This window comes from Bombina bombina, chromosome 3, assembly GCF_027579735.1.
Source record: "Bombina bombina isolate aBomBom1 chromosome 3, aBomBom1.pri, whole genome shotgun sequence".
Taxonomy (NCBI): Eukaryota; Metazoa; Chordata; class Amphibia; order Anura; family Bombinatoridae; genus Bombina; species Bombina bombina.
Genome location: NC_069501.1, coordinates 611,857,643 through 611,876,391, shown reverse-complemented (window position 1 = coordinate 611,876,391; position 18,749 = coordinate 611,857,643). Strand labels below are relative to the sequence as shown.

General features: G+C 37.9%; 1 protein-coding gene across 1 annotated transcript in view; it reads right to left on the bottom strand.

The window, feature by feature from the left end:
- The window catches only part of LOC128652451 (CUB and sushi domain-containing protein 2-like), a 1,617,569-nt gene that overhangs the window by 581,466 nt on the left and 1,017,354 nt on the right, over positions 1-18,749 (bottom strand).

The following is an 18,749-nucleotide window of genomic DNA, read 5'->3' as shown; positions in this document are numbered from 1 at the left end:
CATATATTAGATGTACAACAAACATAGGGATATATTAGATATACAACAAGCATATATTAGATAACACAACATCTTAGAAGGATTGGGTGTCCAGAGGGAGGGGGCAAGAAGGTGCAAATCCCCCCTGCACGTTTGCTCTTCAATTCCAAGGATAAGCACCCTCATGAGTCAGTTTTGTGCCAATGTGACACTATAAATTTTTTTTTAAAGTGCAGTGTATTTGCATACCTATTACCTACCAACATTTCTTGAAGGGTTTCCAAAGCAGGTGAGAAGTCTTGTGGGCAATGACCCAGCAGTGTTTGGTAGGCAGAGCTTCAGAAGGGTGCGGGCCATATGTGAGCCAAGTGAAGTGCAGGCATGTTGTTGGCTGTGTAGGGTAGTGTCAGTAAGTGTTGTGGGTGGATCTGAGGTAGTGACTAGAAAATGGGTCATTTCCCTGACTGAGAGAGGTGAGGGAGGGACAGCGGGCAGACCCCCCCCCCCCCATTCCATGACAATCCAGCAATATCTTTAACAGCTGAGTATGTTTTTGTACAACAAGCAACTATCTCCTGCTTCACATTTTGCCACTGGTATTATTTTGTTTGGTGGATTTTAATTTTTTAGGCAGCCCTAGAAAAATGTTCATGGATGCCCTTGTTAGGAGGTCCTAATAGCCTTTTACTACTAATAAAGTAGACAATTATTTGGTTTGAATTCATGATCTGTGTATTAATTAGATTTTTTTGTATTGATGTGTTAAGTCAACTTATATTCAACTATTTTTTTACATATGACATACATAATATTTTTTTATGAGCTTTAAATAAATGATAGCAAAATACTCTAGATTAGATGTCACATTAACAGGGTAGTGAATTGTTAAAATTTATATCAAGCATATGAAAGTTAATGTTGTTTATTTTTATTTTGACATTAACATGAAGTGCATGTTTGAGTCTGCCTGGTCCTTAAAGCACCAGTAAATACAGTAGATTTGCATAATCAACAAATGCATGATAAAAAAACAATGCAATAGCTCTTAGTCTGAACTTCAAATGAGTAGTAGATTTTTATTCTAACAAATTTAAAAGTTATGTCTATTTCCACTCCTCCTGGTGCATGTAACAGCCATCAGCCAATCACAAATGCATATACGTATATTCTGTGAATTTTTGACATGCTCAGTAGGAGCTGGTGACTCAAAATGTGTAAATATAAAAAGACTGTGCACGTTTTGTTAATTGAAGTAAATTGGAAAATTGCATGCCCTATCTGAATTATGAAATTTTAATTTTGACTTGAGTATCCCTTTAAAGGGACATTAAACTGCTGGATACAACTAAAGTAGAAGGGTTAATACTCACCATGCTATTGTTTTCCCTCCTGTACCTGCAACTTACTTTAAAGCCCTTTTCTTATTTTAAGTCATTACAGAATTCAGTTGGTACGTTTTATACTGGGCGCCACCATCTTGTAGCTCACGTACTATTGCATTCTCTGACAGCACTTTCACAGATCTGTGATGTTCTTTACACTTCAGTTTAGCTCATATAATATAGAGCAGAAGTGATAAATATTTACATTTTTTTGCACAGTTTAGAAGTTACATAACAAATATAAGCTTCAAGATGGTGGCACCCAGTGTGAGGATGCAGAGCTTCACTAACTAATTATTGTAAGTGGTTAAAATAAGTAAAATACTTGGAAGACAACTGCAGGAACAGGAGTAAAAGCAATAGTATGATGAGTAGTAACCATTTTACAGTAGTTGTTCCCAGCTGTTTAGTGTCCCTTGAAGGACTGATTACTCATTGGTTGATAAGCAGAACTTCCACTGGTGTATTGATATAAGTGACTCTCCTCGCAAGCATAAAAAAACTATATTTATTTCTTAGTGCAGAAACATTTGCTTTGGAAAACACAAACAAATGTAAAATATTTTAAATGGTCTCTTTTAGATGCAGAAAGAACAACAAAATGTCTTCCTTTTACATAAGATAAGATTAAAATACTTTCTATTCTTGGGGGCAGGTCCAAGCGGCGGCCATGATAGCACAAAAACATAGGAGCTCCTAGAGATACCTAAATAATCTGCTGATTATCTACGGATTTAAGAAACATCATCTTTATATATATTGAGCACAAGCTTCACCAGATGACGCTGCATGAATCTTTATAATTATTGTGTGAACTACCATGCTTGGAGCCCTAATACGGACCTCTAAGAAGCACAGGTGGCCTACAACGTGTCTTGCTATATCCCCCCGGCTAGCTGGCTAAAAGCAATCAACATCATACTGCAATATTTCATAAGTATTACCGTGTCATTTCTCAAGGTATACTAGTTCATAAGCGCCACCTACGACTCAACTTTGCAGAATCCACCATGGAGCTTAGCCCCAGAGACTTACTTGTCGCACTGACAGAATGACTGTACTGCCAAACAGAGGCGCTCACTAAGGAAATTAGGCTGGCATTCTGCTGCACTAGCCCAACGAAAGCTGAGAGTATAAATAGTAGCTACCTAGACGATCCGGTTTTGGGCGATTCGCAGATACTCACTTTGTGAAAATGTCACCTGGTATTTGATGAGCAAGCCCGCTATAGAGCCCTTTCCTCTGACAGAAATAAAAGGTTTTTAGGCTTTCCACGACAAGACGGACACCGCCATTGCCAAAAGTCGCCAGGAGCACCTCACACTCAGGGAGAATCCTTCTCCCTTTAAATCAGGGGACAAGCTCAAGGGACACTCCATAAATAGGATGGGCCATAATCACTATCCAAGTGTTACTCAGCAGTGCATGTGGGATTCACGGCAGCGCATGGGTTCTTGCTCAATAACAACAGATGATGAGCCTAAAGGGAAACAATGGACCCAAACATATTTGCAGTTATGGTCTTCGACGTGGGACCCAGGTGGACCTTTCAGCACGTGGCCAATGCTTTACCACTCTGAAGGGGATTTTAACACTCATATTCGTCGGAATACAGAAACCAACCTTCTTCATATTGTGGTAACTGATTAAACTGTATCACAAACTTTTGCACCTACGTGTGGCTCTTCCCGACACCCTTGTATAACAACAAACTTTAACGCCAGCCATGAGGATAACTTAATTACTACACACTCCCTTTATCAAATCTATTACCACTTTTATGCCAATGTAGTATGATACAAAAGAAAACGGATTATATTATGCCAATACATGCATCAGTTAATTTGTGATTATGCAGTTACTTGTGTTTTAGATTATTCAAATGAGATCTATGTGACCTCTCTCTGTATAGGTTTACTCCACTCCTCAAGAGGTACAAGTTACAGCAGCTGTTAGTCACTGCTTATTTTCAAGTTTAGTTATAGGTTTCCTACTCATCAGAAGCAATATACTTAATGTTCTAGTTTGTATGTAGGGATAGAGAGCATTATAAGTTTATGGCTCCTTGTTAACGATAATTAACTTGGGACATATAAATGTGGATAGCCCTAGCATTCTTGTTATCTTACTGACACTTCCCTTTATACCACATCTTGCCGGGCGGCCCGCGGCCGGGGCTGCATGGCATTGGTATTGATAAAACTGGGATATATTTCAGGCTTGATATGTGAAACAAGACCTAGAATCCATTTGTTTGATGGTTAAACACACTTAAGGAAAATGCCTCATAGGCTAAAAGTATACAAAAGACCCCCACCTCATGTCATATCCATATAACTAAATTCTTCTATTTCTTGTGATCAATCGCTATAAAAATGAGTAACGTTTTTTTAATAATACGCTCCCTAACATGCGATTAATATGATTGACAGACCGCTTTCATTACCTTATAACAGTACAGTAAGTTAACAGATAGCCCTTTAATTTCCATATTGATTTAATGTGGGATCATAAGCCTCATTCTCCTAAAAGGCCCAAAAGTGGTCCTATGCTATAGATACCCTCCTCCGTTAAGTACCACTTTTAACAACACGGTAATGCTAGATAATTCATTTAAAGCTTCTTCTTGTTATATTGCAGTTCACTGGATGTTTCGTAAAAATCATTCATTTATTTTTTTAAGTATTTTTATCATACAAGTTTAATAGTTTCTATAATGTTTCCATAAGAGACCATATATATAATGCTAACTCACTTATTTTTTATTTAATTTATGCCAATCTTAGCTACTCTTGCTTTTTATAAGCAGTGTTTATCTGCTGATATAATCTTACGGATGTCATTGGACCCCTTCGGGTTCACAAGTGTTACTATCATATTTTGCCCATCTTTTCATAACCAAAAGGCCCATAAGCGGCCAGCTAAATAGTCATTTACAAATTGCTATAATTAGTATAAAATCGAGGTTTCAGAAATACATATTATGCCATCCATCATTTTTCTTACTTATAACATTGTTTATTGCTCAACTGGAATTATGCCATTTATGTTTCATGGTATCTATTGTACATTTACTTTATTGCAAAACCTCAATAAAAGAACATTAATAAAAAAAAATACTTTCTATTCTCATACAGTACTTCTATGAAGTGAGTGGTTAAACTAGAAGTGTTGATTAAATGCTCAATTGTAATTAACATTTGGTTGTGTAATTAATAAATGTAATTTAGGGTAAAAAATAATCATATAGACGTACCTAATAGGGAAAAAAAGTCAATATTTCATTAACTTGCAAGAGACAAAAGAAAGTCTTTTATTTGTTACATCTAACTTTATCCCAAAAAAATAGTAAACCCATAATAATAATTTGATGAATGATGAGATGTGACATGAAGATCAGATGTTAATTAAAGGGACATGAAACCCAATTTTATTATTTCATGATTTAGAAAGAACATGTCATTTCAAACAACTTTCCAATCTACTTCTTTTATCTAATTAGCTTAATTCTCTTGATATCCTTTGTTTAAAAACATATCTAAATAGGCTCATTGCTGATTGGTGGCTGAACATAAATACCTTGTGTGATTGGCTCACCCATGTGCATTGTTATTTCTTCAACAAAGGATATCTAAATTATGAAGCAAATTAAATAATAGAAGTAAATTGAAATGTTTAAAATTGTACTCTCTATCTGAATCATGAAAGAAATATTTTGGGTTTCATGTCCCTTTAAGCAGATATTTCAATAGTATTTAGCTTATATTTTAAAGTTTTCTTCACTTAAACATAAATATTCCTATTTCTGTTGCAAAATTCTTTCTGAACTAATCCACCTCTCCCGTGGATAAAAAAACAAAACATTATTATTATTATCGGTTAGTTGTAGAGCGCCAACAGATTCCACAGCGCTATAAACATAGGCGGTATACAAGGTAACATTTATAGGGATCAAATGGGTAGAGGTCCCTGCCGAGAGTTGCACTGTTGTAGTCGGCTCTTATGTGGGTGATCTACAAACAGCTGGGCTCATAGACTTACATGCTAAGGGGTTCAAGGGGATAGCAGTGGAGTTAGGAAAGGTTAGTGTAAGTTGTATGCATCCCTGAATATTACAGTCTTTAGGGAGTGCTTGAAGCTTTCAAAACTAGGGGAGAGTCTTGTGGAGCGAGGCAGAGAGTCCCACAAGATGGGAGCCAGACTGGAGAAGTCTTGTAAACGGGAATGTGAGGAGGTAACAAGAGAGGAGGAGAGTAGGAGATTGTGGGCACGGGAGTCTAAATTAAACTTTTATAATTTATATAGAATATACAAGTTAAACTTACTCTCTCTTTCTAGAAAAGTGGAATGATAAGAAACTGAAATCATTTTAGTTTATCAATAGTTTTTGTTGTTGTATAAAACTTACTTTAAAAGGCTTCACTGTACAAATAGAAAATAAAGAAACTGTTGGTTTATATGGTATTGTATTTCTCCTGTCTTCTTATGGTTCTGCATTTGCAAACAACACTGCTCTAAAATATTTTGTTACATCAATACTCACTGTTAGGCTTTGCAGAACCTGCTGGAGTTTTACAAACACACAACTGGTTCCATTAAAGAACAAGAAGAAGCTGTTTTGGAGAAATTGTGGGGCAGACTCACTGATGCAAGCCTGCTTACCGCAAATTAAAAAGTGACAGTTATTTGACTGCTGCTTCTTAACCTCTTGTTTGTTTTGGGTGATTGACAGGCCCTGCTCCTTGAACAGCAGTGGGAAGTGCTGCACAAGTAGTTTCGTCTGCAATAAAAAATGTGGACAGTGGATGTACAGCATCCGATGCCTGCTCACTACAATCACAGGAAAGAAGAATGCCTAATTGGGAATCTTGTCACACCTGTGCTTTGATAAATGGGGGCCAACGTATTAATAAGTCAAGGGAACAAAAGGGAGCTAGAGTATTATATTATTTACCACTGCTTGCAGAAATCTATGTGTTTAACCTCTGAAAATGGGTGAAAAGCATGACAAAAGTCAGCTCTGAACCAGCAATGCACTATTGGTCAGGAGCTGAACACGGCTACTGAGCCAATCACGGGTGGTATATGTATTTAGTCATCAATCTGCCTTCAGTTTATGATTGCCAGTCCATTATGTTCAGAAGATGATTGTGAGAAAAACACTTTTTAGAGGTTAAACACATACTTCACTGCAAGCAACAGTGTAACAATAAAATGCTCTTGCACATTAGAACATTCTGTAATTGCACTTTTATGTCCCTTTAAGAGAAAAAAGATAACTACAAATGAAGTATAAATTGGCTTCTAAATGACAGCAAATATTTCATAGGTTATTATTTTTGAAGACTCAACATGAAGGGTAAAGAAAAGAACTTGAGGTGGAGATTTTCACATAATAAGGGCACATGGCATCATTCACTACACACATATGACAATGTCTACCCTTTTGTAAACCTGCTTCTTCCTTGTTCATTTTATGCCTTTAATATTAGGATTATTTTAATACATTCAAATTAAATGCAATGACAGAGATACCCATTCTTCTGCTTACACAAATGTTATATAAAAATATAGAATGCAAGGCAAAGAACTATATTCATATTAATTTCTAAAGCTTCTTTATTAACTAAATACAAAGCTCTGGATTAAAGGCAATGGCACGATTCTATATACATATCCCACTGAAATAAGAACCCTACCAATCATGCTCTGCACCTTTCAAAATGCTCCACACTTAAATTACATGAATTACAGGAACTATGGTAGGGTAAATACAAATTCAATTTAAAAATGTTTTGAAAAAATTAGACCTTGAATAGAAAAAAACCACACACAACATAACTGTAAAAAGTTCTGACATTTTCAATAGATATGGAAAAGACAGACAAGGTAAAACAAATGTGTTTCAATTGATATTTCTTTCATTAAATACTCATTGACACTTTATAGTGAAAAATACAATATTGTAACATGAATAGTAATAATCTGCAGTGTTTGATTGATGCAGAACTTGCTGCGCTAATACATACATTGGGAATCAGTTGCGAAAGAGAGAATGGCTTCAGTAAATTGAAGATTGAATATTACATGAGGTCAGCATATAATTTTGTATTTCAATAGATGTGGAAATTGTATTTGCATTACACTCTAGGTTTTCAATCCCATGGCTGAGCTTTTTGGATGAGAAATGCGGATAGAAGGGGAGGGGAGAAAGCTAAACACGTCTTTATGGACTCATTTTCAAGAAGGTGAAAAATATCACATAGACATCTCCCTGCTGGGAATTGGATTCTCAAGAGAATACAAAAATCATTGACCTTTTCACACATCAGGGTCAACTCCGTAGCACAGAACAGGTAACCCTGATACCTAAAAGCAATGAGCAGTTAGGAGCTGAGTATCCTCACATTATAGAGCTGCTAGTGATTTAATGTCTTTTTTCACATCCTATTTTGATCTACTGTTATGTTTCATCATATAATGGGAATTCAGCAACACACCAGAAAAGAAATGTCTCTCGACAGCTGAAAATCAATCACACCAGGGGAGAAAAGTACAGCTTATTTTACATAGGATCCATAGAAATGTAAACTTATCTGTTTTATTTCCCAGAATAACTTAGTGCCATCAACAATAGAAAAAACTGCTTCACATAATAATATCACATTTTGTACTAACATTTTATAGGATACAAACATGTGTCACTGGTTAGCATCAAAGAGGCAGCTTTAACTTCAAGATAGACAAACAGACAGACAGATATATAGATAGATCTAATGTTTAAAGGGATATTCCATCCAAAATTGGAATCCACGTGGATGAATTTCAATTTTGGATTAAATCATTTTTGTAATATACATGTATTAGCAAAAATGCTTCTTATAAATGTTACAGCTGTTCCCAAAGTGTATTTAAGTATGCGTCGTGCACCAGCATGTTAAACACAGCACTTGCTCGGAGTGCCTTAATTTGTTAACAAGCCCCACTTGTGCTCTGAGCAGCTGCAATATTTAAAATGCTGTTGCCCTGAGAATATCTAGCTGTGCTTCACATGCACATTCACAGAAAAATGTTAAAGGGCCATAATACCCAAATGTTTAAACACTTGAAAGGGAAGCAGTATAGCTGTAAAAAGCTGAAAATATCACCTGAACATCTCTATGTAAAAAAGAAAGATATTTTACCTCAAAAGTTCCTCAGTAGCCACATCCCATTGTAAAGGATTTCTAAGCAGCATATTAGTATGTCTGTCCTGGGACAGCTAAGGGGATGAGCCTCGTGCACTCTCATATTATTTCCCTATTCAGGTTAAAGGAAGCTTACTATGAAATCTCGGGCGCGATCCGATATAGATCGCAGTTTGCGGCGCAAGCGAGGGAACCGGCGTCGCCCGCAGTTTCAGCTCGCAACTCGAGCTATCCCATATAAGTCGCCGTCAGATGCTAACGTGCCGTAAGTCTGACAAACCAGCGATGTCCAGAAATCTGCGCAAGTACAAATTTCTGGCGTCGCCAGTGACTTGCGGCACGTTAGAAACTGCCGGCGCCTATAAAACCTGACTAAAGTCTAAAACACCCGCACTATCTAACACGCCTCCCTAACATAGCCCGACAAGTCTAACACGCCTTCCTAACAAAGCCCGACACGTCTAACCCTCTATCCGCTATCCCCCCTCACTATCCTAACAATAAAAAAGCTATTAACCCCTAAACCGCCGCTCCCGTACCCCGCCGCAACCTAATAAAGTTATTAACCCCTAAACCGTCGCTCCCGTACCCCGCCGCCAGCTATATTATATCTATAACCCCCTAAAGTGAGCCCCTAACACCGCCGCCATCTATCTTAAAATTATTAACCCCTAATGTAAGCCCCTTACACCGCCGCCATCTCTATTAAAATGATTAACCCCTAATTTAATCTACCTACCCCGCCGCCAGCTATATTATCTATATTAACCCTAAGTATATTATAGTTAATATAGGTATTACATTATATATATATTAACTATATTAACCCTAATTATATTAGTTACTATAGTATTTATATTAACTATATTAACTCTATCTAACCCTAACACCCCTAACTAAATTTATATTAAATTAATCTAATTCATTTATAAACTAAAATATTCCTATTTAAATCTAAATACTTACCTATAAAATAAACCCTAAGATAGCTACAATATAATTAATAATTACATTGTAGCTATGTTAGGGTTAATATTTATTTTACAGGTAAATTGTTAATTATTTTAACTAGGTATAATAGCTATTAAATAGTTATTAACTATTTAATATCTACCTAGTTAAAATAATTACCCAATTACCTGTAAAATAAATCCTAACCTAAGTTACAAATACACCTACACTATCAATAAATTAAATAAACTACAAACATCTATCTAAAAATACAATTAAATTAACTAAACTAAATTACAAAAAAAAACAAACACTAAATTACAAAAAATAAAAAAAGATTACAAGATTTTTAAGCTAATTACACCTATTCTAAGCCCCCTAATAAAATAATAAACCCCCAAAATAAAAAAAATTCCCTGTCCTATTCTAAATTTAACAAATTTCAAAGCTCTTTACCTTACCAGCCCTTAAAAGGGCCTTTTGTGGGGCATGCCCCAAAGAATTCAGCTCTTTTGCATACAAATACAATACCCCCCCCCCCCCCATTACAACCCACCACCCACATACCCCTATTCTAAAACCACCCAAACCCCCCTTAAAAAAGCCTAACACTACCCCCCTGAAGATCTCCCTACCTTGTCTTCACCACACCGGGCCGAACTCCTGATACGATCCGGGCGATGTCTTCCTCCAAGCGGCAAAGAAGAATTCTTCCTCCGGCGATGTCTTCCTCCAAGCGGCAAAGAAGAATTCTTCCTCCGGCGATGTCTTCCTCCAAGCGGCAAAGAAGAATTCTTCCTCCGGCGACGTCTTCCTCCAAGCGGCAGCAAAGTCTTCATTCTTCCGGCGGCATCTTCAATCTTCTTTCTTCGCTCCGCCGCCGCGGAGCATCCATCCCGGACGACTACTGAACTTGGAATGAGGTACCTTTAAATGACATCATCCAAGATGGCGTCCGCCGAATTCCGATTGGCTGATAGGATTCTATCAGCCAATCGGAATTAAGTTAGAAAAATCTGATTGGCTGATTGAATCAGCCAATCAGATTCAAGTTCAATCCGATTGGCTGATCTAATCAGCCAATCAGATTGAGCTCGCATTCTATTGGCTGTCCCCTTAGATTAGGGGTTAATAATTTTTATATAGGTGGCGGCGGTGTAAGGGGTCAGATTAGGGGATAGATAAGGTAGATGACAGCGGTGTAAGGGGTTCTAATTAGGGGATAGATAAGGTAGATGGCGGCGGTTTTAGGGGCTCACAGTAGGGGGTTAGTTTATGTAGATGGCGGCGGGGTCCGGGAGCGGCGGTTTAGGGGTTAATAACTTTATTAGGGATTTCGGGGGGGGGGGATCGCGGTTGACAGGTAGATAGACATTGCGCATGCGTTAGGTGTTAGGTTTATTTTAGCAGATCGCGGTTGACAGGGAGATAGACATTGCGCATGCGTTAGGTGTTAGGTTTATTTTAGCAGCCAGTTTAGGGAGTTACGGGGCTCCAATAGTCAGCGTAAGGCTTCTTACGGCTGCTTTTTGTGGCTAGGTGAAAATGGAGTAAGTTTTCTCCATTTTCGCCACGTAAGTCCTTACGCTGCATATTGGATACCAAACTGCGCGGGTTTGGTATACCTGCCTATAGCCCAAAAAACTACGGGCGACAGCAGAAATATACGCGCGTAACTTCTAGGTTACGCCGTATATAGGATACCAAACCCGCGCAAATATTGGCGTCGCCGGCTTTTGCGGGCGACGATTTTTATCGGATGGACCCCCTCATGAGAGTTAAGTGAAATCTCATGAGATCACAGTAAAAGAGTTCATGACCTCAGCACTGCTGATGCTGATTGGCTGCAGCTCATTTCTTCATTTTTTTTATTTTTTTACCTGCAGCTGGGAGCAGGTGAAGTATAACTTTTTACACAGAACTTACTCTGCTGAGCTGAGGAGATTGTGAGGTAAAATATCTTCCTTTTTTTACATAGAGATGCTCAGGTGATATTTTCCTGTCAGCTTTTTACAGTTATACTGCATCAGTTTCAAGTGATTTAGCATATGAGTATTATGTCCCTTTAACCCTAAAATAGTGATAACTTTCACTTGAAGCATTTTAGCCAATACAGTATATTGTAAATATGTTTCTATTTAAAGATGTGCATTTACATTTTCACCAGAATGTCCATTCAATCTAATTGATTGTTTAAAAAAACAGAGAACAGATTTAATGTAGAAAATGTCTATAACTTTTTATTGCTTAACTTATATTAGTATATTTTTATATAATAGAAATGTTGTCAATTTAAATAAAATTGGTTTTATAATATTACTATCATTATTTATGAGGAAAGGGGAATCAGATTTCATGTAGAAACCATCTATAATTTTTTCTTTGATTGGTATATTTTTCATATAGTTCCAATGTTGCCAATGTAGAAAACTATGATTATTGGCTGTATAATATTGCTTTTATTATTTTAAGGGACATGAAACCCAACATTTTCTTTCATGATTAAAGGGACACTGTACCCAAAATTTTGCTTTCGTGATTCAGATAAAGCATGACATTTTAAGCAACTTTCTAATTTATTCCTATTATCAAATTTTCTTCATTCTCTTGGTATCTTTATTTGAAATGCAAGAATGTAAGTTTAGATGCCGGCCCATTTTTGGTGAACAACCTGGGTTGTCCTTGCTGATTGGTGGATAAATTCATCCACCAATAAAAAAGTGCTGTCCAGAGTACTGAAACCAAAAAAAAAAGCTTAGATGCCTTCTTTTTCAAATAATGATAGCAAGAGAACGAAGAAAAATTGATTATAGGAGTAAATTAGAAATTCTCTTAAAATTGCATGCTCTTTCATTACAAAAGAAAAAGAATTACAAAAGAAAAAATTTGGGTTCAGTGTCCCTTTAAGATGGAGCATACAGGGGGGCGGAGCCTGACCGGGAGTTAGAATGGTCGCATAGCTGTGTAGCTCCGTGCAAGACATATGGCAAAAGAGTATTAATCAAGGTCAAGCCTGACATTCAAACAACAAGCATCATAACCAACCCCCAAGAAATGTAGTGGGACCTCAAAGACGACTTTTGACGTCGGATCGGTAAGCCTACATAGGAGCTGAATTGAAGAAAGTCTCTGGAGCGCATGAAGTTAGAGCCATTTTGATTCTTCAGAGACAAAGGCACAGAGACACATTGAGCCAACACCAGGGCTCGGCAAATGAGGAGGAAGACCTCAGACACAGTAATCCGCTATGTGTGTCTTAGTAGCAGCATGCTCCGGTATCAACTAAACTGCGGAATAACGGACGGCGCCATTACTGCTAACCTGACACAACTGCGCTACCACACTATGTAAGTCGAGCACTACTTGCTCTCACAATATTTACTTAAAATACTGGCTAACTGTATAGAGGATAGAAGGGAACCCGGAGAAGCTGTAAAGTTGACAACTCACAAGGGAGCACAGAAAATCACTTAGCGGGCCCCGCCATAATCAAGCAGTTTTGTGACATACATTAGATAAAGATAGTTTGTGGCTGGAACTGTTAAAAGAGAGGAGCAGTAATACATACACTACGACTTAAGGGGTAAATAATAATACAAGGCCTAACTTCATTTGAACCTCAATTACTACAAATAAACTATAGTCACCCCACACTGTGGCAAATATGGCTGCTAGAAAGCCAAATAAAAATCCCCCTGCAGGAAAAGCAGCAACAGCTAGTCTGTTTTTCAAGCCTTCTAAAGGGGAAAGGGCAATAGAACCACAAGAAATTGATCAGGAAACCGATGCAGAAGCGGACATAGATCCTCAAAGCAGCGCCAGAGATTTAACTCCAGTTACAAAAGATGATATCAAAGCCCTAGTCTCAAAGCAGGACATTACTAACAATTTCAAAAAAATGTGGGACAAGATGGACTCTTTTCAAATCACAATAACTAACAGCCTGGCTGAGTTCCGGCGTGAAATATCAGACCTGGGCACAAGAGTAATGGCACCAGAAGATAATGAAGATACAATGGAAGAAAATATCTCAGCTATTTCTCAGAAAACCCAGGATCATCAACAGGAAATAGATATTCTCCACAACAAAATGGAGGATTTAGAAAATCAGTCCCGCAGAAGCAATATACGCATTAAAGGAGTCCCAGAAACCATAACTCAACCAGACTTGCAAAACTACCTCAGGGGGCTATTCCAAGCAATCACAGGTAGTATGGCGGAAGACAACTTCCAGATGGAGAGGGCACACAGGGCCCTTAAAGCCAAGCCAAAAGGGGACTACCCACCTAGAGATATTATAGTTAAAATGCTCAGGGTCCCAGAAAAAGAAGCCATTCTCCAGGCGGCGAGGAAAAATCCCACCTTCAAGTATCAGGGAGTAGTGGTCCAATTTTATCAGGACTTGTGTGTACGCACACTACAAAGAAGGGGTGCACTAAGACCACTCACTCAGCTGCTCCGAAAGAACCAAATAAATTATCGATGGAGTTTCCCTTTTGCTCTATCCTGCATGAGGGCAAAATCCTTACGATAAGAGACAGACAAGATATACCGGATATCTGTGCCTACCTTAGTCTGGAGGTTCCAGAGCTGCCTTCTAACCAAGCAACCTCAGAAAAAGAAGGCAACATGCAGAATACAGACGCCAATAAGAAAACAAAGTGGACAAAAGTCCCCAAGAAAAAGCCGAAATGAAAAAAAAGAAGAGGCAGCGACAATAGGGAAGCGTCCCTGGCTTCTCTGGAAGGTTCCTCATGGAGGCAAGATGCAGATGAGTATACAGAGAAAAAAACTGTTCAATAGACTGTTTATTTTCCCTGGAGCAGAAACTATTGACTCCTTTTTTTTTTTTAGCTTAGGGAATGCTCCACGGGAATATCATCACCAATTCTGTTTCTGTTTTAGATTATACCTCATATGGTAAAACCAGTATAAGATTACCATTTCAACATGAGAGTGAGAAAAATCGGGGGAAGGGGGGGAAATCCCCATAATAGGGGGAATTTATGTGGTAATTCATATTCTATAGATTTTGAAGATATGTTAATAATTGCAATGATTATATCACGAAAAAATGGTTTGATGTCTTAAGATAAAGATTATCCTTTGCTATTTCAGTAGGTACTATGATAGATATGTTACAAATGCACCATTAGTTATTTAAGATGTTTATGCAAAGTCTAAATTATGTTCAGGAGTTATTCCTGAAATCTAAGTTTTGTTATTCTTGTTTTTTTGTTAAGTTGAAGTTTGTTATTTATTGCTATTTATGTATGGTCATTAAGGTCTCTGGAAGGAATGCAACAGTTAGTCAGACCAACAGGGAGCAATTCCACATAAAATCCTACAAGACTAGAGTATCCCACAGACAAATCTGATGCAGACAACACTCACTATTCTCTCACATAATGTGAGAGGTCTCAATACCAATGTAAAATGTAAGGTAGCTCTTAATCAATATATAAAACTGGGAGCGAAAATCATATTTCTACAAGAGACCCACTTTACACAAACCCTAATACCCAAATACTGGCACAAATATTTCCCCACTCACTACCACTCAACCCCAGATAAAAAAAATAGAGGTGTCTCTATCCTTATTCATTCATCCCTTCAGTTTGCAACTGAAGAGGTAATAACAGACCCAGAAGGCAGATATCTAATTGTCAGAGGGAGGATACAAGACACAAGGGTAACCCTTTGTAACATATATGCACCAAATGAACAGCAACACATATTTTTTCGACAGATTTCACACCTTATCACCCAATGGTCCCAGACCAGAACAATTCTGGCTGGTGATTTTAATATTACATTGACAGCTAAAACAGGAGACCCTGAGAAGAAAACCTCACATAAACAACTTAGGAAAAACTCCATAGCAAAAACAATAAAAGAAATGCTAGATACACATAATTTAGTTGACACTTGGGAAACCTTATTTGGCAACACTACAGACCACACTTACTACTCACATGCACATAACAAATACACTAGGCTGGATTATGTTATGGTGAGTCAGACTCTCATCCCAAACGTCAAAAATGCCCGCATACATACATCAGTGTGGTCTGACCACTCGGTGGTTCAAGTGGAGATGAGGGGTATAGTAAACCTCCATAGACAGAGATCCTGGACTTATGACCCGAACCTATTAGGAAGGGAATTCATCTACAAAGAAACAGTTAAAAGCATGACAGAATACTGGCAAAAAAATGAAAACTCCACTACTAACCCGATTTTTACCTGGGCAGCACACAAACCTTATCTTAGGGGAATCCTGATTAAAGAAAAGGCGAAACTCACCAAACAAGCTAATAAAACCATAGACCAGCTACAGTCGGAGATTCAGTCTTTAGAAACACAACACAGGCAAACACACTCCCCTACCATATTTAGATTACTCCAAACTAAGAGAAAAGTACAGGAAAAAATCTTAAACGAATCAGCTATAAGAGCCATTCAGAGACTAAGGACCAATTACTTCATGTATTCAAATAAACCCGATAAATATCTAGCTAATAAGTTAAGAGAAAGGGTCAAGACATACTCTATCCCTGTTATACAACACGCGGACGGTTCAAAAACGACTAACCCACAAGACATCTCAGACACCTTTGCCACATATTATGAAATTCTATATGATGGTCAGAAGGTCCAACACTCTAGTCAGACGAGAGAATTGTTAGCATCATTTCTACAACATACTGAACTTAAGGAAATTAGCCCATCCGATAAGGATACTCTAAACGGAGAAATCTCCACCCAGGAAATAATTACTGTCTTAAAAGAACTCAAGATAGGGAAAGCAGCTGGCCCAGGTGGCCTACCCAGTGAATACTATAAACTCTTTAAACATGCACTAATCCCTCATCTCAAAGAATTTTGCAATAATGTAATGCAGGGAGTAGAGATTCCAGTGGACATACTCAGAGCCAAAATTATAGTGATCCCTAAACCAGGGAAAGACCCAACAAGATGCCACAACTACAGACCAATCTCCCTTATTAATCAGGATATAAAAATACTTACAAAAATTTAAGCCAACAGACTTAAACATATACTTCCAGATATAATACACCCAGATCAGGTGGGGTTCATTCAGGGAAGGGAGGCACCGGATAACATCAGGAGGACAATAGATCTGACAGAATTCCTAGTGGCGGAGGGTACGCCTTCTCTGCTCCTATCACTGGATGCGGAGAAGGCGTTCGACCGAGTGGACTGGCCATACATGTTTGCAGTTCTTTCCAAAATGGGGTTTGAGGGGGCTTTCGTACAAGCGATCAAGGGTTTATACTCTACACCTATGGCTACGGTTAGTGCAGCAGGGTATCAGTCGAGGCCTATAAAAATAATGAATGGTACTAGACAAGGTTGTCCTTTGTCCCCGCTCCTGTTTGCGATCTGTATAGAGCCTCTAGCATCTCGTATTAGATATTCAGGAGACATCAAGGGGGTCAATATAGGACAATCAGAATACAAATTATCGCTTTTTGCCGATGATGTGCTGCTGACGCTGACTAAACCTATGGGCTCTTTAACACATCTATATGGAATTCTGCAGGAATTCTCTAAAATATCAGGTTACAAAGTTAATCTAGATAAATGCGAAGCACTACCATTGTCGCCCCCCCCCCCCCACACACAAAAAAATTAATTGAGATTAATTTTAACATTACTTGGGTGAAGAACTCTATTTCATACCTAGGAACCAAAATTTCAGATTCATTTGATAAATTATACAATTTAAATTACATTCCATTATATAAGACTATAAGGAAAAATATCGGGAAATGGAAAGGAGGGGTCTTCTCCTGGTATGGTCGCCTATCAACCATTAATATGAATATTTTCCCTAAGATATTATATTTATTTCGGGCCGTACCAATTAAGATTCCCTCCACAGATCTACAAAAATTACAATCCGATCTCCATTCCTTCCTCAGAGGCGATAGGAAAGCCAGAATAGCATCACAAATTCTTACCCAACACAGACAATTAGGAGGGGTAGGTCTACCTAATTTAGCTGACTACTATCAGGCATCACGACTCGCCCAGGCTACCCTCTTAAGTAAACAATCCAATAATGTAATATGGAAAGAGATTGAAAGGGATATACATGGACAGGAATACTCGGATGATATCCTATAGAAGTGGGGTGGGCAGAAACACCACAATAAGGTTCAACTTTCAGCCACTTTACACACTGTCTCTGTCTGGAAAACAGCAACCACAGGCCGGACTCTCATACCAACACACACCTGGGCCAAACCCTTAAGGCTTCTTATACCAAATGAGACTCAGAGATCTTTGGGGAAATGGGCAAACAAAGGGCTCTACAGAGTAGCAGACTTTTTACTGAAAGGACGTTTAATATTATATAACCAACTACAGGAAATCCTTCACCCCTATAAACTGCACTGGTATATTTACTTGCAAATATCATCAGCTCTGAATAGATACCTCACACAAAATACAAGATGCCTAAAAACAAATTTAGAGAGACTCTGCATGTCACCGAATAGGGAGAAACACACAATCTCTAAACTGTATACAGATATTCAAGAAAGCAAATGTAACACCAAATCTAACTTAATGTTGAAGTGGGAGACAGACTTGGGGTTTGCTGTCCCGAGGGAAGAGTGGAATCAGATCCTCTATGACTCATGTACAGCAACTAGGACATGTATAGCGAGACATTGGAAAGTTGGAACACCTACATGGAAAGAGGTGACAGATAAGATACAAGATATATACATAATGTCAGAAGGGACGGCCCGAATACAAAGTAACATGGACCAGTTTCAGAAGGTGTGGTTCTATTGGATCATGAATAGCAGCCCAAGTAGGGAATGATAATGTGCAGAAATGGGGATAAACAGTAAAGATGCTCTAGGCTAGTATTATAATATACATGAGATAAGGAAATGATTGTGAACCTATAACCCTAAGGATGTAATCCAAGAGATGTTATTCATTAGAAACTATTAAGAAGAAATAAATGACCATACAGAATAGTTTAGTTCCCGTTCAAAGGTTTATTCAGTTTTAACAAGTTTGAAGTTGATACATAAAAGTAAGTAAACAATCTTAAGGCAACAGTAATAGCCAATCATAGCTCAATTAATCCCGACTCAACAACTCAACACTTTTAAGTGGAATGTCAGGAAGATAATTAAATACATTTTAGAGGGAAGGTCAAAGGGTTAATTGTATCAATAGAAGTCGACCACCATTATTTGGCTTG